The 23670-nt window shown below is 38.5% G+C and overlaps 1 long non-coding RNA gene across 1 annotated transcript; it reads right to left on the bottom strand.

Annotated features, from left to right (window-relative positions):
• Window positions 1-6002: 6002 nt before the first annotated feature.
• On the bottom strand, window positions 6003-21253 carry LOC116649696. Its single transcript, XR_004302719.1, has 3 exons — window positions 21118-21253; window positions 14174-14269; window positions 6003-6106 (listed from the first exon to the last, which is right to left on the bottom strand). It is a non-coding gene; the product is annotated as an uncharacterized LOC116649696 (long non-coding RNA).
• Between the last annotated feature and the right edge of the window lie 2417 nt (window positions 21254-23670).

The following is a 23670-nucleotide window of genomic DNA, read 5'->3' on the forward strand; positions in this document are numbered from 1 at the left end:
TTAGCAACTAAAGAGAATATGGTGAAAAAATACTATACTGTGTAAAAATAGAAGTGGCTTCACGGTGAAAAATACTGGGTGATCTTTCCAACTCTGCTACTTGCTTTGGCTGTGAATACGAGGAAGTCCTCTGAGTCCACATCTTAAAATAGGAATTACACTATACTCTGAAGCACAGAATTTCTGCAATGATCTAATGTAATAATACATGTGAAAATGCTTGGAACATTGGAGAATGCTATTTAAAGGTATCATTTTCATTAATATTATTAAAGATAATATCTTACCATTACTAAGCTCCTGGGACATAGTGTAGGTGCTTTCAGACACATCTCAGCTCTTCACTGATACTTGGGTATTATTTATCATATGTAGAGAGCAATTTTCTAAATGAGAGATACTTTCTCTTTTCCTTGGTCCCTGGCCATGGCATGTCTACAGAGAACTCTATTTCAAATGAACAGCTGATATAATAGTGCCTAAGAAAATGAATGCATCTTGAAGAGGAAAATACTATCACATCCAAGTCCAAAATGAAATGCAGCAAAAAATAAGAATAGTTGCCTTAACTTCTACCAGTGAACTCTTGCAAGCACATTAATAAGATTGTATGTATGTTCATTCACAAGCTTTGTTTTTCAAGCTCCTGAGAACACTGTGAGATATATGTGGGGGTTAGCAATTACTATCTGCCAACATTGAGATGCAGAGTTGAGACATAGAAAGGTTGAGCTCAGTATAGCTGAATCTTTTTTCACCAAAAGTCCAGAAGAGAGGTTCTTCTCATTATTACCAAGGGCCATTAAGGTATGGAAGGACCTCACTAAAATTCAGAGCTAGAGTTCCAAATTACATATCTCAGTTAGGAAAAATGTAGAGTTAAAATTAGTTTCCTTCTCAACAAGTTGACCTTGAATCTGGGAAGTTGGAGGGAGAAGATACAAAGGAGTACACACATGTAAGATGGATAAATGCCCAGGCCCCACAGACAAGAAGCTAAGAGACCACTATCAAGTTCAAGAACCAAAAATCAGAGTAGACTACAGTGTCTTCCATTGCCCCTGGTCATGACTGAACCTTAGAACACTCTGTGTGACTCTTTACTTCACAAATAAGGAGAGAGTTTGGAGAGATGATTATAGTGTTGAGAATTGAAATTAGGACAGAAAGATAAAAGGAGTACTGGGGCTCAGTCTAAAATAGAGAGTGATGGCAGATAATAGGAAATTAATACTCTTCACGTGAATAAAGACCTCTTACCCTATGAATAGCACCTGGGGGTTTTTTCATGGGAGAATCTTGAAAGGGAATGGTTTGAAATTTTTTAAGAATCCAGTTAAACTAGGTATGTAATAAGGAAGGATGTAAATCTGACATGGTAAAGGACAAACATTTATCAAGTGTCTTCAATGTCACAGAGCCTCTGACACTTCCCTTGAAGGTGCTGGCCATCTGTCCTGGGAGGTGGTTAGGACAGTGTGGGTACTGCAGCAGATGGACTGAACATTCGGCTGTGGAAAGAAAAGGGGAACACACCTAACCCAGGAAAAGTGCCATCTTAGCCAAATTTTAAAGGATGTGTGAGCCAGGGAAGGACATTCCAGGCAGAGGGAATAACAGGAAGCTTGAGATGACATGGTGTGATTGTAGAACTAAAAACTAGCTCAAAAGGACAGGTTTATAGAATACAAGACCAGATAAAGTTTAAGTGGCATAATTATCGAGTGTTGATTTGTAAACCCATGCTATTTGTTTTTGTACGTTATCTTGGTTAATCCTATAATATCTCCTGTGGGGTAGTTTTGTTAATCAGGTTAATATTCAAACCCTGAACTCTTAGTGACTTAGCACAATAAAAGTCTATTTTCCAACTCATAAGGTCCAACGTGGGCCAGGCAGCCAACTTATATCTAGTAGCCATGACATCTGGAACATGTGGACTCTAAGGCCACCAGCACCGGGGAAAAAGGATAGAGGAGATACTCTGATTTATAACTTCTTACAGTCACTTCTGCTCAGTCTGTGGGCCAGAACTAGTCATACATCCCCAGCTTCACTGCAAATGAAATTGGGAAATGCAGAGAAACACATGGATATTTGGTGAGCACCAACTGTTACTGCTCTGGGAAAGCACCTACATGAATTATTTATCATTGCATAACAATTATCATAAATCTAGGGGATTAAAACAACACCCACTTATTATCTCACTTGCTATAGCTCAGGAGTCCAGGCATAGCTCAGCTGGATCCTCTGTTTCAGAGTCTTCAGAAGGCTGCAATCATGGTGTCTGCTGGGGCTAGGGTCTCATCTGAGGTTTGAATAGGAGAGGGTCTATTTCCAAGCCTTCAGAGTTGTTGGCAGCATTCAGTTCTTTATGCTATTGGACAAAGGTCTGCAGTTTCTTGCTGGCTGTCCACCGAGGGCCTCCCTTAGTTCCTTAGTCCATGGGCTTTCCCATGGCAACATGGCAGCTTCCCTCCTCAAAGTGAGCAAAGTAAAGAGTCTCCCAGCAGGGCTGATGTTGCAGTCTTATGTAATGTAAATCCTGGAAGTGACATCCTGTCAACTTTACCTTATTCTTTTGGTTACAAGCATTATAAGTCCCACCCACATTCAAGGGGACTGGATTATACAAGGGTGGGTGTACCTGGAGGTGGGAACAACTGGGAAGAGTCTCAGAGTTTATTCACCACCGTACTATTGTTATATCCTTATTTATCAGAAAAATAAATTGGGGGATGTTAAATGGTTTGTCTAAGGCTTCACAAGTAAGGAATACAGCTGGAATTCTGGTCCATTTGATTCTAAAACCCATAATTTTAACCATTACAAACTGTACTACTAGATTATGAAGAGTTTTCTGTTATGAGAAGAAAGTTGGACTTTATATCCTGTAGATAACAGAAAGTAACAGGATCAGATTTTCATTTTATTTTTTAATTTTAATTTTTTTTAATTTACATAAGCTCCATGCCCAACATGGGGCTTGAACTCACAACCCTGAGATCAAGAGTCGCATGCTCTACTGACTGAGCCAGATCAGTGCCTCCAGATTTTAATTTCATTTTATTAAAAATTTTTTTAAAGATTTATTTATTTATTTGAGAGAGAGAAAAAGTGTGTGCACATGCATGAGGGTGTGAGTGCAGGAGGGGCGGAAGGAGAGGGAGAGGAAGAGAACCCTAAGCAGACTCCCCGCTCAGCTTGGAGCCCGAAGCAGGGCTCGATCCCAGACTCTGAGATCACGACCTGAGCCGAAGCCAAGATCCAGATGCTTAACCAACTGAGCCACCTAGGCGCCCCATTCTCCAGATTTTCATTTTAGACGAGATCAAGTGTGTTCAGGGTGGTATGGTTATAGGCCAGATTTTCATTTTAGAGAGATCAGTTGACTATTGGGATTGGATTTGAGAAAGTGATACTAGTGGCAAGAGCCAATTTAGGAGATTCTGGACCTGATTGATAGGGAAAAGAAGAAAACAGTGATTGGGTGGGACACAGTTGATCCAAATGGGCAGGGGATTTTTTATGATGGTAGAAGTTCCAAATGCTTTTAACAATAATCCTACAAAGTAGACTCTGTTATTATCCCTATTTATAGGTGAGGAATATGAACATTGAAGGGGTAAAGTAACTTGCCCCAGGTCATGAAGCTGACAAATGGTGGGTCCTGGATTCAGGCCAGACAATCTGAGTCCAGAACCTACTTTTCTAACTATCATCCAACTCAGCCTCAACAACTGACCTCAATTCAGACCTCATAACTCTTAACTCCTCAGTCCCAGGTTTATTCTCAAAGAATCAAAAAATTGTATAGCTTAGAGAGTAACAAGGCTAATCCACTCCCATAGTTTGTTCATTCTTTCTTTCTCTTATTCATTCTCAAATATTTATTGAGCTCTTGCTCTGAATCAGATGCTGTACTTACCATTTTACATTCATTATCTGTTTTTAAGCCTCTTAATCATCTTATTGGGGAATTGTTGAGGAGTATTACTTTCCCCACTTTATAAAGAAAACACTATTTCAGTATCTCCCACAGTGCTGAGTATAAAGCGAATCTTTCATCAATTCTAGCTGCGTTTACTTGACTTCAACATGTTTACAACAACATTGGTTGAACTTAAGGATCCTACCAGCACAAGTACCTCTATTCCCTTAGTACTTTCTTCTTTAATTCTAAATACTACTATTTGAGGACTACTTATAAAGAAGCTGCAAAATTGATTCAAATAGAACAACCACCAAAAAAAGATGGTTCAGCAGCTTCTGGTCCAAAACTTTACATATCTCCACCCATCAAATTATAGAGGCACAGATGCCAAACTTTTATAGATTTTTAGTTCAACCAAATTAGTTTCTTTTCTCTCTGCTTGCCAAACACAAGGCAGACTCTCTTTACCCCAATGAAAACTTCACTGTTACAGGCAACAGCCAACTCCCTACAGACTCTGAAATCATTGTGATCTCGCAACTCTTGTCCCCTGCACACCCTTTCCAGGTTGATCCTGTGAAATTACCTCATTCCCATCTCTCCCTCAAGCATTTACAGCACCTTCCAGGCCGTATACAAGGCTCTGCCCAGATCACTGAGGCACAAAGCTTTCAAGGACAGAGACAAGGTAGCTCAATTCCGTCACGTCATTCCTAGAGACTGATTCCCAGTAGGAATGTAATCAATACTCATAACTTGCCAATTCTTCATCTAATCATTCTTTAGGGGATAGGATAAAAATGACAATGTAGGTGAATGTTCCGAGCTTTTCTCCCCGCCAAATAAATTAGGCTTTGTTTCTCGCCACTGTTCATTCCCACCCTCTCCAACTGCCCCTATGTTTGTTGTGAGCCCGAATCAGGACAATGGGCTGAGGGATAAATGCTTTATTCCTATGAAACAGTAGTGAAAGGGAAGATGGAACTTTCTTTCACAGAAGCCATTGAGTGTGGGGAGTTGACGCTTCGGAAGTCTGGAGGGATGTGCGGGGGATGAAGAGCTTGGGGAGAGGCTGAGAAAGGCAACAGAAAGGGTCATGATCATGACCAGGGAGGGGTCATGGAGGATGAGGGAAAGAAAGCAAGTGATAGGCCCTTGGGAGATGTGGGATGGTAAATCATATGAGAGGAAGGGAATTTAAGCAAGAGTTGCCTTGGAGTTTTACCTTCCTCAAGAAATATGTGTGAAGGTTTGAATTCCTATTGGACTTTCCTTCTTTGAATGTGGTGCCCTCTTGAATAAACTATGTGGCTCATGGTTATGATGCAGTGACACATTCTACAAGCATTTATTTAACTTGCCTGGGATCTCAAACATTATTATACAGGACAGGAGATAAAAATAGGTAAGTGACACTATTAGAGATTCTTACAGTTTAGCTAAAGATTGAGATGATAATATCTGTACCTTAGTTTATACCTTACAAAATCGTTCCTTATTTTAAATGATGTAAGGGGGCTATGTAAGCACTGGTCAAATGTAGATTATTTCCATTTTAGATATAAAGAATCTGAAGCTCAGAGAAGACCTGGCAGTGGCTGTCATCTACTAAGTAGCCGAGTTAGAAACAAAGCTCATGTCTGGGGAGCACCAGGGCTTGTCCCCTTACTCTCTCTGGTCAGCGGGGAAAATGAAACAGTAGACAGAGACCCTGATTCAGATGGGTGATGTGGCTTTGTTAAGATTATGAAAGGGAGGTGCCCAGGTTACCTTTGTGACAAGGGTTGTGGTTCAGGGGCATGTTAGGCTGCACAGTTATCACCTCTTTCTTGGTGGTAGGGTCACTCTGTGGTCACAGACATCAGTGCTTGGCTAGAGAGCAGGCCTTGCAGATGGCCCATGGACTTTCCTCTGGGGGCCGTACCAATGAGGCACGGGGAAGGAAGAGTGTGACTCAGAGGCTCATGGGCACCCAGGAGCCCTGCCAGAGTGCTGCACTTTATGAAATAGGAAATCTGTTACCCTTAGTGCTTACCTGAGCACGACAGAAACTCATGACCTCATGTTCTCTTATATTTTTGTCTTCTAAGCGGCATGTATTTTTAGTCTTTATTTCAATTTCTCTGTCTCTCTGTTTTGTGACTCACAATGTGTTGCTGCAAATTCTGTCTAATAACGGAAGAGAGATATTTATGTTATTTAATTTTAAATGATGATAGATGCAATTGAAATGCAGTGTATATAAATGTATCACTTACCATTAAACAGTGACAAATGTCCCTGAAAAAAAAATGTTTAGAAACTATCCCTATTTGCCTCACCAGCACATTATTTTATCTCCTATATTTTAGGTTTATATGAGAAAACATGAAGCAGTCTGGTCTGTACCTCAAAGTTTGATTCCTTTCAAAATAAAAAAAATTTTAATTAATACAGTACAAACAAATGAACAATCACTAGTACATTCAGGGTAATTTAATATAATTCAATTCAATTAAATATCATTGCAGCAAAGAGGGATTAAAGGCTCGACAGCTGCACTCTAAGTATAGCAATTAATGTAGTTGGAATTCGGGAACCTAAAACTACCCCATTACATCTCAGTAAATCAAAGGATCTAAAAAGCAGTTGTTGAATCATTATTGGATTAACGGAGAACTGTTGATGTTACATCACTGAAATCATAGGTCTTAATACCTATAATAAAGTCAAGCATCACAGTGTTTGCAAAGCAGAACGAGGTCCTGAGACTGGGGAGATCCATTTCGGCCTCACTTCCCTGCTGTCATGCTGACACCCACTCCCAGTGGTCGGTGGAATGTGTTAACAATGCATCTGGCCAGGGATGTCAGAGTCACTGGGGGCCAGACTTAGAGGTAGGGTGTGAGTAGACAACACCTAACTATGATGTCAGGGATTATGAAAATAGTCTCTTGACCAAAATAATATCCTCTGCCCTCTGTCAGAATGTCTGAAACCCAGCCACTGGGGTTATGGTCCCTTGGGTCTTAAGGGTTTTCCAGACCTCCTGACATTTCTGTTGCTAAAGAGGCCAGTTGTTTCTTTCTTAAAGGCAAAGACTTGCAGTTCTAACCATTATCCCAAGATAGATGGTGGTTCAGCTAAGCATGGTAATGCAGTGATTCGGTGGATGACCCAGAGGTGAGATGGGGTTAACAATCCAGGTAATTAAGCCTTTCCCACAATCACATAATGTTAAGAGAATGAAGATACTAGCTAAACGCAAGAGCTACTTCATTCAGCAAGATTTAAATGAATAACATGATACCTCTTTACATTAAAATTTCTTATCAATTGCGATTAGACTGACTTACTCTTGGCTTCCAAAATTAAGGTACAATTTTTCTTAAGATTGCACAGCTCTGACACTATATTTCTGAACCAACTTTTATGTAATTGCTTTTTGTCTGAGGAGGATTTTTTTTTTTTGTGGCTGCATTGAAGCTTAGAACTCGGTCTCTTTTGGCACCTTCTATTCCTTTTCATAGGATGAATGGCAAAGTTTCTCTCTCCCTCTGCTCTTTTGACTTCTCTCTGATTAATGGAAGAAAATAACCAAGAAATCATGATAATTGTGTACCAAATTTGGTCTTGTGAAAATGTTTGCCCATTCATTTTCAATTCAATATTCAATTTAGCTTGGCCCACTCAATTCCTGCTCTACCAAGTATGCTCCCAAACCTTCCAGAAAACAGTTGACTGAGATGAACACAAGTCAGTCACAATATCTGCCTCAAACCTCAGGCCAAATTCATTTTCACACCTTTCTTTGAAAGACTGGAAACAGATTTTGAAGAGAATACAATGGCAGTTTTTCTTTTCTCTTTTTCAAACACAGTTGTAGAACTTCTGGTAGGGACGTGATGCCAGCTGAATTCTGGATCTTACTTCAACTCCTCTTGGAAACCATACAGAGAATTTTTCCAGAAGTCACAAAATTTGTTTATAGTGAAGCCTTAGAGACAGAGAAAACTTACAAACTCCATTTACATTTAAGACCTGCCAAGCACAGCTGAAGCCAGCAAAACGCTACAGGAAGCCAGGGGGGAAGCATCAGGGAAGAACGGGGAGTCCAGAGGGCTAGGGGTGGTGCGGCTCAGAAAGCTCCAGAGAATTGCTCCCTCAGGAGGGGAATGTTCCACCCCACGAGGGAACTGCTGCAGGTAGGGGTTAGAACAGAGAGGTTAGAGGTACCAGGGAAGGATGAGAAGAAACATACGGAAGGTGCGTGGGGGTCCAAAGTTGGCATATTTCAGAAAGCATCAAGAAAATATACCCTCATAAATGTGGGGATCACGTTGAAGGCAGTCTCCTGGTTGCAGGAAGTGGTGAAGGAACTAGGGGAGCGTAGGCCTGGCTGGAGAAGCCACCTGGGACCAGGATAAGCTTAGGGAGACACAGAAGATGTGGCTACACAACAGTGTCATATTTAAAGGAAACATTTCTCACTGTACTAATGGAGGAGGTACAGCTCTTGAGTTGCTAAGCCAGGAAAGCCACCCTGGCCCTTACTCCTCCTAATCTATCCCTCTACCTCTAACGTTTAGGATACTTGGGTGGCTCAGTCAGTTAAGTGTCTGTCTTCGGCTCAGGTCATGGTCCCAGGGTCCTGGGATCGAGCCCCATGTCGGGGTCCCTGCTCAGCGGGGAACCTGCTTCTCCCTCTCCCTCTGCCTCCTCCCCTCTGCTTGTGCTCTGTCTCTGTCTCTCTCTCTCAAATAAATAAATAAAATCTTAAAAAAAAAAAAAAAAGCTGGTTCAGGACAATATGGCAATAAAAAAAAGAAAAGTTAAAGGAAACAGAGTAGTCACCCAAAAATACTCTAAGAAAATATGTGAGAAAGAACAGCAAGACATTTCTGTAAGACAAAGAAAAGTTTTCAGGGAAAGCGGTGATAGCACAGATAAAAATTATAATCAAACAATCTATCATTATTTTGAAAAAAAAAATTAAATGAATCCTAAACATGAAAGCCAAGATGGAGACATCAGGCAAGAGCAGAGCACACAATAGAAGGTGATGGCAGAACTCAGGAAAGAAAGCAAGACAGGAAGTTATAGAAATAAAACACAAAGTAGGAAGGGCATAAGGGGGATCTGACAACAGGGAGGTCATAGGAAAGGATGTGGAGGATAGAAATGGGGAAAACAAACAAAATAAAAGAGAAATACAGAGCTAGGGTTAGCAACAGATCACAGCTACAGAAGTAAAGAAGTGAAGAAAAGCATAGCCCTTGTGTGCTTAATTGGAATTCCAAAGAAGAAACCCAAAAGAAAGCAACAGAATGAATATTTTAACATATAATTAGAGAAATTCATGGCACACTGAGCCACTGTGAGTTGGCCCAGAACCATCAACACCGAGTCACACTTTGGTGAAGTTGTCTTTAAAGATACAGAACAAATCTCTTTTGGAATCTTTTACAGATGTAGAAAGAATCTTTGCCTTTGGAGAAGCCAGGCAATAGATGAACACCACTTTTAAGGAAATAAAAGCAGGTGGCATCTGACTTCTGTACAAAAATTCTCAGGACCAAAAGACAGTGAAGAAACATCCACAGTACGCTCAAGCAAGGACAGTGAGCCAAGAATTTCATAGTCAAATCTTACTTTATGTAAAAGGGAAATTATTTTATTTTATTATGATGTCATCTTTAGAGAATTAATCAAAGTTATTTTTATAGTCTCATCAAAGTTCAACAAGTGTCTTATTTTATGTATGTATACATGCATGCATGCATATATCTATGTATTAAGAATGTATTATGGGTGCAGGTTTCTATGTAGGTAGTTATTTATGTAACAACATAATAAAGTCAATGGATCCAAATATAAAAACTAGAACATTATGTAACTTATGTCTACTTATGGCCTCCTCCAGCATGCCTTATCTCCACTTCCCTATACCAGAGGTAAGAACTATTCTAAATCATGTGTGTGTGTTCCTAAAATATAGTTTTATTTGTTTTTAACTTTGTGCAAAAGGTATTTTGCTGTGTATGATCTTCTGAGACTTCAAATCTAATACCCTATGAATTATAAGGGGTACAATTATTTTATGTACTATTATATTAGACAGAAACCACACCAGTTATTTGACCAGAGGTATTTGATATAAAGCACCTGTACCAGGCATAAAGTTGTTTTCCACTGAAAGGGTAGAAAGAGGACTCTAAGATATCTTGGGGGTAGAAACTGAAGAAAGAAGCTACCACCCCATGGTTAAGAAAACAGAGGAAACTAAGGGACGAACTTAGAAAAGGGTCCCTATGGGGCTGAAATTGCGACAGATATCTGAGGAGGAAGGGCTGCTCAGTTGATGCATGAGTCTCAGCCCAGAGGAGGGGGCTCCCTGGGGTGCAGACCCTGGCCTCTGAGGAGGGGGCAGCTGCCTCTGGTGAGGCGGTGTTACCAAACTGGTTCTACCTGTGATGGGAAAGCTACAAGCTGAGTGTAGCTGCCACTACAAGAGTGAATTGCCATCGCTGCTGTGAAGAAGTGTTGCCTGGGGGGGAGATCACAGGGACAGGAAACCCGAAGACAACAGGAGGAGCAAGTACTCTTCTTCCTCTTCTAGCACCGAAGCCTCCTCTAGTGCTCCCTATTGGCAAAGCTTTGAACAGAGCCAGCTAGAAAAGCACAGAAGTGAGTTGCAGTCTCTCAGTGCCTGTGTCACAAAGCAGAGTACAGAAGAGTGGACTTGGAGCTAAAGGACAATATTTTTTATATCCTTGTGTTACAACGTGTTTTTTTTTTTTTTAAGATTTTATGTATTTATTTGAGAGAGAGAGCGAGAGAGCACTAGTGGGGGTGGGGACAGAGGGAGAAGCGGACTCCCCGCTGAGCAGGGAGCCCGATGCGGGGCTCGATCCCAGGACCCTGGGATCATGACCTGAGCTGAAGGCAGATGTTTAACGGGCTGAGCCACCCAGGAGCCCCTTGTGTTATAACATGTCTTATTGCTATCTAATATTCAGTTTGGTTGATTTGCACCAAGGTGGCTTTTTTGTTTGTTTTTTTCAAATTTTTATTTAAATTCTGGTTAGTTAACATATAGTGTAATATTCGTTTCAGGAGAATTTCATGATTCATCACTTACATATAATACCCAGTGCTCAACACAAGTGCCCTCCTTATAAAGGACAATATTTTAATAGCTGGCACAACCACTAATAAAAAAAACCTCTGTCAGGGAGCCTGGGTGGCTCAATCAGTTAGGCTCTGACTTTGGCTCAGGTCATGATCTCATGGGTCATGAGACTGAGCCCTGGGTCCAGCTCCACACTCAGCGCCAAGTCTGCTTGAGATTCTCTCCCTCTGCCCCTTCCCAACCCCAACTCATATGTGCACTCTCTCTCAAATAAATAAACCTTTAAAAAACAAATAAACAAACAAAACAAAAAAACCTCTGCCAAGTGAGCTGTTTCTGAGATGTCATAAGAAAAATTACACGTGTTAGAATAGATGAAATATAGCATGTTGCTGATTGGTTATTTTGGATTTAACTGTAGGTCATTCATTTTAACTGCTATGTAATATTCCATTGTGGGGATATGTCACAATTTTTCTATTCTTTTGTTGAAATGCTTTTGGGTTATTTCTTGGTCTTGCTAGACAACAACACTATTTTGACTATTTTTTTGCACATCCTCTAATGTATTTGTCAAGATTTTCCTCTTGGCTATAAATGTTGGTGTGAAATTGCTGGCTCTTAGAGTCTGTAAATGTTCAGTCTTAAAATTGAATATGTTATCAAAATATTTTCCACCATAGTTGTACCAATTTATATTGTAAACTGTGATTGATAGATCCTCTTATTAGACATTCTCTTCAGGACTTGGTATTATCAAATAGTTTTGAACATGTAAGAACTCAAGCGACATTGTTCATAAGCATGTGGGACCCCATGGAAAAATTACTCTTTCCAGGAACACATTCTGGCCAAAGAGTAGATGATGGGAGATTCTGGCAAAGAATGGTGGTGAGAACTCCAGTTTCACATATCTGATTGTCTACATGACATCTTCTTTGGGATGTCTAATAGACATATCAAATTTAACATGTTTAAAAATGAACTCCTACCAGATCTGTTCTGATTGTCCTCCCCGTCTCCATTAATATCAACTTCATCTTTGTAGTTGCTAAGATGAGAAACCTTGGAGTCACCTTGAATCTCCTTTTCTTTTTCTCATATTCCTCAAAGAGGCAACCCACAGAATGGGAGAAGATATTTGCAAATGACACTACAGATAAAGGGCTGGTATCCAAGATCTATAAAGAAATTCTCAAACTCAACACCCAAAAAACAAATAATCCAGTCAAAAAATGGGCAGAAGACATGAACAGACACTTCTCCAAAGAAGACATACAAATGGCTAACAGACACATGAAAAAATGTTCATCATCATTAGCCATCAGGGAAATTCAAATCAAAACCACATTGAGATACCACCTTACACCAGTTAGAATGGCAAAAATTGACAAGGCAAGAAACAACAAATGTTGGAGAGGTTGTGGAGAAAGGGGAACCCACTTACACTGTTGGTGGGAATGCAGGTTGGTACAGCCACTTTGGGAAACAGTGTGGATGTGCCTCAAAAAATTAAAAATAGAGCTCCCCTATGACCCAGCAATTGCACTCCTGGGTATTTACCCCAAAGACACAGATGTAGTGAAAAGAAGGGCTATGTGCACCCCAATGTTCATAGCAGCAATGTCCGCAATAGCCAAACTGTGGAAAGAGAAGCCGAGATGCCCTTCAACAGATGTGGTCCATATATACAATGGAATATTACTCAGCCATCAGAAAGGATGAATACCCAACTTTAACATCAACATGAATGGGACTGGAGGAGATCATGCTAAGTGAAATAAGTCAAGCAGAGAAAGTCAATTATCATATGGTTTCACTTACTTGTGGAACATAAAGAATAGCATGGAGGACACTAGGAGAAGGAAGGGAAAAAGGAAGAGGGGGAAATCAGAGGGAGAGATGAACCATGAGAGACTATGGACTCTGAGAAACAAACAGGGTTTTAAAGGGGAGGGGGTGGGAGGATGGGTTAGCTCGGTGATGGGTATTAAGGAGGGCACGTACTGCATGGAGCACTGGGTGTTATACGAAAACAATGAATCGTGGATCACTACATCAAAAACTAATGATGTATTGTATGGTGAGTAACATAACATAATAAAATAAAATTAAAACAAAACAAAACAAAAACAAACAAAAACAAAAAACAAATTATCAGCAAAACCTTTGGCTCTACCTTCAAAATGAGTCATGAATTCCATCACTTCTTTTGATCCCCACAGCACTACCACACTGGTCCAAGCCACCATCATTTCCCATCTGGTTTATGATGATATCCTCCTAACCGTTCTCCTCAATTCTGTCTTTGTCTCCCTTCAGTCTTTTTCTCTATCTAGCAGCTTCACTGATTCTTTAAATATGTAAGCTGGGTCATGTCACTCCTGCACAACATCCTCTAATGGATCCCAATTTAACTTAGAGTAAATGTGAAAATCCTTTTAATCTCAAAGTACATCTTTACAGTCTCCTACAGGGCTATGTGTGAGCTGGTCTCCCTTAACTTTCAACTTCATCTCCTACTACTTTACCCTTTCTCACTGCCCTCTAGCCACATGACCTCCTCTCTATTTCTCAAATAAGCTTGGTATGCTCCTGCTTAGGGCCTTTCCACTGGTTGTTCACTCTCCCTGGGATACTCTTCTCAGCTGTCTGCCCAGTCTCTCTTCAAGTCTTTAAAAAAAAAAAAAGAAAAGTCTTTTAGATGTACTTTCTCAAGGGCTTTCCTGCCTATCTTGACTAAAATTGCAAACCACCCCACTCCATGGCATTCCCTATTCACTTTTCTATCTTTTAGTCTTCTCTAAAGCATTTATTACTATCGAATATATACATATTTTATTTTCTCACATCTAAGAGACCATAAATTATAAGAAACACTATAATTTTGTGCCACTAAGAATCTATTAAATTAAAAATTGCTTTTAAATTATTTTACACTCACTACAGCAGCTATTTTAGACTTAACTAGACATTCGTTTTTATTATATATCACTATTGTGCAAACTCAAGGGGAAAATATCAGCAACATAAATTGAGATATTCCTAAAACTGTGTCCTATTCAGAGTTCAACTGCTCTGGAACAGGTAACCCAGACTCATTGACACAGTGTTTCTCTACTCACCACTGTATTCTGTGCTATCAGCAGCTTTGGAGATGCAGCATTTCCTGATCTTCTGCTGGTGTCTCCAGGATTCTGTCCCAAACTTCTGTCTTCACTCTATAAGTTTTGATATATTATGAACAGGCAATAACAGCTACATCTTGATTGACACTGGGCCAATGGCAATCATAAGACACAAACAAGTCTCTGAGGTACAAAAATGTGCAGAAATGTTTATCTTAATATAAATTAATTATGGTATTTTGGTCACTTGTTTATTGACTGTCTCCGTGTATGAGAAGGTAAGCTTGAAAAGAACAGAATTTTTGTCTGTTCTGTTTCCTGCCATAGCTTCAGGGCCTAGTACAATCCCTGGTACTTAGCTGTTACTTTATTCTGCTGTACTAAGAACCATTAAATCAGAATAATGAATCATGCTTTCTAGGCTCCACATAACCTCTGTGAGATTATGTTGAATGAATGAATCTTCCCTGCTCTGAGTTACTCTTTCTTTTTTAAATTAGCAACAATTTAGGACTTTTTCTTTAGACCTCTATGGGGTTCTGATTCTAAATTAGACATTTCCCACTTAACGCATTTTAGAATTTGTAACAAGAGTAGGAAAAGCTGTAGTAAAGCTGATGGATGGATAAATGTACTACACTCTGAAATTGTACACCTTTGAGAACATTCTGAGAATACACCACTGCTTAAACAAGGGGATCAAAAACATTTATAAAGAGACACTGTCATTCATCAGAGATGTGAAAAAGGAGGAACATTGCTCCAAGGAATCACTGGAAATATTCTTATGTCAGAATGAGCCAAATCAAACTGACCTGGTGTGAGGTCCCCTGATTTTATTTTATTGTCAAATGGGCACCTATTTAAACTGCACCTATTCCACAAAGAAGATAAGGAGATAATATCTAGCCTGATTCCTTTACTTGCTACCTTCAACATTTTAATTCATTCAATCAACATTTATTGAGAACCTATTGGTGCGTGATGCCTAAGAAATTATGGAGTAAAGGAAACAGGGCACAGAGAAAACCAGCATGCCTAGAGGGAAGATCATTCCAAATTCATTATTTAAGTCCCCATATACTGAGACTAGCTCCATCTGAAATGGTACATGGGACCTAACCTAGTACATAAGAAAGTTTAATTCTGAATGTAACATGCAAAAACTTTTATTTTCTAGTGTAATTATGCAAAAATTATGGTAACTTCATTTTTATTTTTTAGCTAAATGAAGTTTTTAAAAGTTTCAATTTTTGGCAATTATATCATTGCTTTTAACATGATTTACAGAGTTCACCTGAAATTTGGAACTGTACATATTCTGCTGATTTCTGTTGTAACAGTGAGCAGAAATGAGATAAAAGGAGAGTAAACTTCAAAAGGAATAAAAGGAGTTGACTTACTACTTTTTAAGATGGTACCCTCAACACTTCTTGTCATCTCAAAGAGTTAAATTAATAATAAAAAAAAGAAACCCTGTGGCAGTGCTAGTATGCTCATCATGCACAAAATTCTTCCATACTTTTAACCTTCAGTTCTTTTCATCTTCAAAAAGAGTGAGGTACATAAGGAATGGATGATGAAGTCAATTACATTTTCATGCCCTTCAGGTAAATAGAAATGATCACTTTCTTGGCTGTGTTTTGTCGCTATTGAGAAAAGTAAACAGAGATTCAATGACTCAAAAATCAGCAAGGAAAGACTAAATACTTAGAGTGTGTGCCCAGCAAAAAGAAAGAGCACTAATTAATAACAAGAAAACATATGAAAGACTAAATCTCCCTGGATAGGTAAATATATAGTAAAGGTAGCAGATTGATCACTTACAAAGCTATTATAAGGTTACAAGAGAAAAGTAACTATGTGACTATGATAACTATAATTCGTTAAGAAATATACAAGATAAAAAGATGTAAAATGTGACATCAAAAACAAAACATGAGGGATAGAGAATAAAAAGGTTGAACTTTAGAATGGGATCAAACTTAAGTTGTTATCAACCTTAAATAGACTGTTATATATATAGATATAGATATAGATATAGATATAGTTATTATATGTAAGCCTCATGGCAACCCCAAAGCAGAAACCTACGGTAAATATGCAAAAGATAAAGAGAAAGGAATACAAGCATATCATGAAAGAAAGTCATAAAACCACAAATGAGGAGAGCAAGAGACAAAGAAAGGAAAGAGAGGAACTACAAAAACAGCCAGAAAACAATGAACAAAATCTCAGTAAGTACATAAATAATAATAATTATTTTAAATATGAATGGCTGAAATTCTACAGTCAAAAGACATAGAGTGGCTGAGTGGATAAAAAGAAGAAACAAACAAGACTCATCCATATGGTGCGTATAAGAAATTAACTTTAGATATAAGGACACACAGAGACTGAAAGTGAAGGGATGGAGAAAGATATTCCATGCAAATGGAAACCAAAAGAAAGCTAGAGTGCCTATACTTATATCAGATAAAATAGACTTTAAAACAAAGACTGTAATAAGAGATAAAGATAAGCATTACATTATGATAAAGAGGTCAATCCAACAAGATGATATAACATTTGTAAATATGTATGCACCTAACATAGGAGCACAAAAATATATAGAGCAAATATTAACTGACCTAAAGGGAGAAATAGACAGCAATACAATAATAGTAGGGGACTTTAATACCCCACTTACACCAATGGATAGATCATTCAGACAGAAAATGAATAGAGAAATGTAGGCCTTAAATGAAACATTACACCAGATGGACTTAACAGATATATACAGACCATTCTATCTGAAGGCAACAGAATATACATTCTTCTCAAGTGGAAAATTTTCCAGGATATAGCCTATGTTAGGCAAAAAACCAAATCTTAATAAATTTAAGATAACTGAAATCATATCAAGCATCTTTCTTGACAACAATGCCGTGAAACTAGAAATTAATTACATAAAAAAAACTGGAAAATTCACAAATGTGTAGAGATTAGACAACATGCTACTGAACAACAAATGGGTCAAAGAGAAAATCAAAAGAGAAATAAAGAAAATACTTTGAAACAAATGAAAATGGAAATATAACATACCAAAATTTGTGGGATGCAGCAAAAGCAGTTCTAAAAGGGAAGGTCATAGTGATAAATGCCTACCTCAAGAAACAAGGAAAGTCTCAAATAAATAACCTAACTTTAACCACAAAGAACTAGGAAAAGAAGAACAAACAAAGTGCAAAGTTAGTAGAAGAAGGAAATAACAAAGACTAAAGCAAAAATAAATGAAATGGATACTAAAAAGACAATAGAGAAAATCAATAAAACTAAGAGCTGGTTCTTTGAAAAGATAAACAAAACTGACAGATCTTTAGCTTGACTCACCAAGAAAAAAAGAGAGAGGATTCATGTAAATGAAATGAAAGAGATGTTACAACTGATACCACAGAAATACAAAGGATAATGAGATGACTACAAACAATTATATGAAAACAAATTGGACAACCTACAAGAAATGGATAAATTCCTAGAAAAATACAACCTTGCCGAGACTGAATCAAAATGAAATAGAAAATCTGAACAGAGTAATTACTAGTAAGAAGATTGAATCCATAATCAAAAACCAATCCAAAGTCCAGGACAAGACCAAAGTCCAAGACCAGACAGCTTTGCTGGTGAATTTGACCATTCCAAGAAGAATTCATACCAATCCTCTCAAACTCTTCCAAAAAACAGAAGAGGAGGAAATTCTCCCAAATTCATTTTGTGATTCCAGCATTATTTGATACCAAAACCACACAAAGACACCACAGGATAGGAAAATTATAGGCCAATATCCCTGATGAACATAGATGCAAAAATCCTTAAAATATTTGCAAACTGAATTCAGTAATACATTAAAAGGATCATACACCAGCGCCTGGGTGGCTCAGATGGTTGAGCGTCTGCCTTCAGCTCAGGTCATGATCCCAGGGTCCTGGGATCGAGCCCCACATCGGGCTCCTGGCTCAGCGGGGAGCCTGCTTCTCCCTCTGCCTCTGCCTCTCCCCCGCTCATGCTCTCTCTCTCTCTATCTCTGTGTCTCAAATGAATAAATAAAATCTTTATAAAAGGATCATACACCATGATCAAGTGAGATTTATTTCAGGGATGCAAGGATAGTTCAACATCCATAAATCAGTTAATGTGACACATCACATCAACGAAATGAAGGATAAAAATCAGAGGATCATCTCAAAAGATAAAGCAAAAGCATTTGACAAAATTCAATATCCATTTATGATTTTTAAAAATCTCAACAAAGCGGGTATAGAGGGTGCAAACCTCAACATGATAAAGGTCATACATGAAAAGCTCACAGGTAACATCATACTCAACAGTGAAAAGCTGAAAGCTTTTCCTTTAAGATCAGGAACAAGGGAAAAATGCCCATTCTTACCACTCTTATTCAATATAGTATTGGAAGTCCATAGCCAGAGCAATTAGGAAAAAGAAAGAAAGAGAGAAAAAGAGAGAAGGAGGAAAGGGAGAAAGGGAGAGAAGAAGGAAGGAAGGAAGGAAGGAAGGAAGGGAGGGAAGGAGGAAGGAAGGGACGGAGGAAGGAAGGAAGGAAGGGAGGGAAGGAGGAAGGAAGGGATGGAGGAAGGAAGGAAGGAAGAGTGAGAATCCAAATTGAAAAGGAAGAAGTAAAATTGCCACTATTTGCAGATGACATAATATTATTTGTATAAAACCCTAAACACTCCATCAAAAACCTGTTAGAATAAATGAATTAAATAAAGTTGTAGATAGAAAATCAATACACAAAAATCTGTTGCATTTCTATACACTAATAGTGAACTATCAGAGATATTAAGAGAACAAGCCCATTTACCACTGCATCAAAAATAAATAAATAAAACGCCTATCAATTTATAAATTTAACCTAGAAGGTGAAAGACCCGTATATTGAAAACCCCATGAGACATTAATGAAAGAAATTAAAGAAGACACAATCTGGGGTGCCTGGGTGGCTCAGTCGGTTGAGCATCCAACTCTTGATTTCAGCTCAGGTCATGAGCTCAGGGTCCTGGAATCGAGCCCTGCGTCAGACTCCACAATTAGCACAGTCTGCTTGAGAGATTCTCTCTCTCCCTCTCCTTCCCCCTCTGTTCCTTGCCCTGCTCGTGCACTCTCTCTCAAATAAATAAATAAAATCTTTTTAAAAGAAGACACAAATAAATGAAAAGATATTCTGTGCTTATGGATTGGAAGAATTAGTATTGTTAAAATGGCCATACTACCCAAAGCAACAAACAGATTCAATGCAATTCCTATCAAAATTCCAATGGCATTTTTTCACAGAAATAGAATGAATAATCTTAATATTTGTATGGATCCATATAAGATCCCGAAGAGCCAAAGCAATCTTGAGAAAGAAGAACAAAGCTGGAGGCATCACACTCCCTGATTTCAAAGTATATTACAAAGCTATAGTAATTTAAACAGCATGGTATTAGTTTAAAAACAGATGCATAGATCAATGGAACAGAATAGAAAACCCAGAAAAAAATCCTGCATAGATAATTTATGACAAAGGAGCCAAGAACATACAATAGGGAAAGGACAATCACACCAATAACTCATGTTGAGGAAATAGGGCAGTTACACCTGAAAGAATGAAAGTGGACCCCTACCTCACACAAAAATGAACTCAAAGTGGATTAAAGACTTGTATGTAACACCTAAAACCATCAATCTCCCAGAAGAAAACACAGGTGGCAAGCCCCTTGATATTCCATCTTGGAGATGATTTTTTAAATCCGACATCAAAAACAAAAAGCAAGAAAAGCAAAAATAAACTATTGAGCCTACATCAAACTAATAAAAACCTCTGCAGAGCAGAGGAAACCATCCACAGAACAAAAAGGCCACCTACTGATGATACGGTGAAAATTATGAACACGTCGTTAGGAGACCAGGAACAATGTCAAAATCTTTAGCATCATAAAATAACTTAAATACCTTTTAAAGTTCTATGTGTTTTTGGCTCTAAAATCAGGCATGCTATGCTATATTATCACTTCTCATGTTGGATATGCAGGGATTGCAAAATGGTACTGCTGCTGGGAACTCAAGGGCAAAGCACCTTGAAGATACATATATTTAGGATTGATATATATGCCAGGCACACATTCTAAGTATTTAGTCAGTCCTTTCTGACTTTTTTTCCATTTTTCTCCTTAATGTTATCTCATACAAACAATAATGTTACTTTATACCCATCAAGATGGGCCACAGAGCTGTGGTTTCAAATTGGTTTTTAGTACTGAATTTCTTTTTCTTTTTTCTTTCTTTCTTTTTTTTTAGACTTGCACATTCTTCCTTAATAAATGAATAGGTCAGGTGATGTTCATTTTTACACATCTGAAAAGAGAGTGAGTTAAGCAAAAGTGCATTTATTCCAACATCTTCCCTTATTACTTGATTTTTTTTTTTTTTGGTTTAGTAAGCAAATATTTTAAAATCCAACACTTAAAATTTTTCTGGGAGAGGTCATTGTGCTAATACCTTCCCTTGGGATCACATTTACAATCTTACGCCAGCATGTAGTGGGAAAATAGAACTATTATAAAGAACTACACTTTATGGCATTTTCTCATCTATTCAGTTATTTAGGTATACAAGGTTGTATGGAGTCTAATTGAAAGCACAATCCATTATTCTAATTTAGTGGTTCTCTGCAAGGCAGGATAAAATGATGGTGTCACCAAATAACTATCACAAAACAACTCAATAAAAGACCTGGGGAGTCAAAAGCCTGGTTAGTATTTCACACAAACAATCCTGTTCCTATACTTAAACCCATAGCCTATTTTAAACCCAGGCATTTATGAAAATTAGACTTCAAGTTGAATATAAACATGAGAGGTTGAAAGCAGAACCCAAGGGCAGAAAGGCATGTCCAGACTTACAAATACTCTTGAGTGATCCCAAGGAACAGTTTTGCAGAAATGTAAATTCTTCGTGCAGGTTAAACTGATCTGTTGAGGAGCTGTCTTTGCTCTGCATTTATAAATGTTTGCAGTTATCAAATTCAATCACCTGTGGTCTCAGAGTTGACCTACTGAGTAAAGAATAAACATGTCTATTACTACAAATGAGCACATTAACAAGTATTAACTCAAGATAATGCCTGAATACTTTTAAAAAAGAATCACCCATTGTTCCAAATAGGCTTTATGGCCATATAAATGTAACCTATAAATTTGATGATGCCTTCTCACTTGTAGAAAGTTTTTTATGTTAAAAATGTAGGGGACTTAATAATAATTTTTTAAAAAAGTGGCAGGGGTGGGGGAGAAGGATAATCCCTGAGATCAAATGCCTAACAGATGGAAACCTAAGTCTAAGTCACTGAGTTCATGCCATAGCTATTTTTAAGCATAATAGTTTGAAAACATACAAGCTACATCATTATAAAAAAATTCAGTTATTAAAAACTTTGTATTCAAACTCCCACAGAATCTTAGAAAGAGGAGGAACCTTGGAGGTGATCTATTTCTTTCTCACATCTGAAGCTGACTTTTCCTCTCCTTTGCTCCTGTGTGTGTAACACCTGTCCTTTTATTAACAGCTCAAAGTCTGTATGTCTCTCTGTTTCAAAGTATAGGACAGGTTATGTGACCCTAATTAAGAAGAAGGACACAATTTCAAGCAAGACAAGTTATCCATTCTGTAGTTTTCAAACAAGTAGAACGAAAGTTAACACTCCTATGTCACTTATCAAAATGAAAAGTACTCTAGCCATACATAGAATGTGTGACTCATCATTTTTGTTCAACTTCTGTTTTTTATTTTATTTTATTTTATTTTATTTTATTTTATTTTATTTTATTTTAAGTAATCTACACTTGATGTGGGGCTTGAAAACTTACAACCCCGAGCTCAAGAGTCACAGACTCTGCTGACTCAGCCAGCCAGGCGCTCCTCAATTTCTGTTTCTAATGATCTTTGTCACACTTCCCTCTTTCAAATGAAAATAATCTGACCTATTATGTTTCTAAGACTGACACCTCCTCATTTCTCACAGACTTCTAAATTTCCACAAATTACTGAAGAAAATGTTGAAAATTTCGGAATTTCATAAGCTATTTTAAACAAAGCCACAGCTCATTAACACCGCATAGGAGGCCTTAAAGTGAGTTGATTCTAAAGGAAAACAGCAATGATAGAGATAGAAAAATACCAGAACGCATTTGGACTTCTGTTTACTACAGACAGATGTCTCAAGAAATGGGGGGAAATATAAGAATGTGGTTTCCCTAAAACTGGGTTCTAGGAAGCAGAGTCTCACAGGCTGACTGAAACACCAGCCCCAGTATGATTCCTGCACCTCGGGGACTGGGATGTTTGCAGACTGTGAGAACTGTCTCCTTAGTCCTCACACCCACTCCCCCTTCCCCAAGATCACAGCTCAGTGGCAGCTGGGACATTGACTTCAGAGCACTAGCCTTGATACAACGACTGGATAAATTCTAACTGATGCAAACTTGATTTCCTATATATACACTGAGCTGCAGTGAAACAGAATGAACTTTGGAGTCATTCCTCACCATACACTAGTTGTAGGATTTTATGGAAGTGCCTTAATTTCTCTGAGCTTCTGTAAAACAGGAATAATAATGCTTAGTGTACACAGTGGATGTAAGGAATTAAGCAGCTATGAGACAACATCTAACAAAGTGCTTATTTTAGGATAGGTTTTCAATAAATTCCAGGTGCCCTTCTTAAATTGTCAGACGGTCTAGCCTCTGCAATAAGTAGTCTGCCCCCACCCAAAGAGAATGGTGGGACCCTGTTCTTTAAGTTTGGCATATGTAACAAAGTGCTCCTAAGAGCCATGAAAAGGAGAAAATGTTTCTGTCTTATCTCATGTCAAATTGGGTTTATGACCAGAGACTAATAATTCATCTGGGGCCACCCACCTAGGAGCAAAGTATCAGTCGGCTTTCCATCTCAATTAGCATTCTTGATGGCAAGCAACAGAAACCAACTCTGGCTAATGTAAGTCGAAAAGGAATTTATTAGGGAGACTTGAGATTGCTCACAGAACTGAAAGGAAGGGCGGAAACCAGGCTTGGGAAATGTCAAAAAGGAAGAGAGCCAGGCAGCAGGAAGCAGCGTGAAATTGCGCACACCCCTGCCCCTGGTGGCACCCCCTCCCCCGCTGTCACGGAACATCATGGCCACAGGGCACCTGATGCCGCCCAGCACTCAATACTGCCTACTCTAGATTGGGCTGTTTGATTCCTGATGCTGCAGCCATGAATAATTTCTAATGACTCTTGAATTTTAGATACGTTCCCTGGAGACTCAGGTTTCCTGATTGTCAAAATGGCACATATCAGCTATATTCCCTGAGTGCTTTTAACAGCAGCAAGTTTTGAGATGGACTCTGAAAAACAAACTGAGGGTTCTAGAGGGGAGGGGGTTGGGAGGATGGGTTAGCCTGGTGATGGGTATTG

The sequence above is a fragment of the Phoca vitulina genome, unplaced genomic scaffold, assembly GCF_004348235.1.
Source record: "Phoca vitulina isolate PV1807 unplaced genomic scaffold, GSC_HSeal_1.0 scaffold49, whole genome shotgun sequence".
NCBI lineage: Eukaryota > Metazoa > Chordata > Mammalia > Carnivora > Phocidae > Phoca > Phoca vitulina.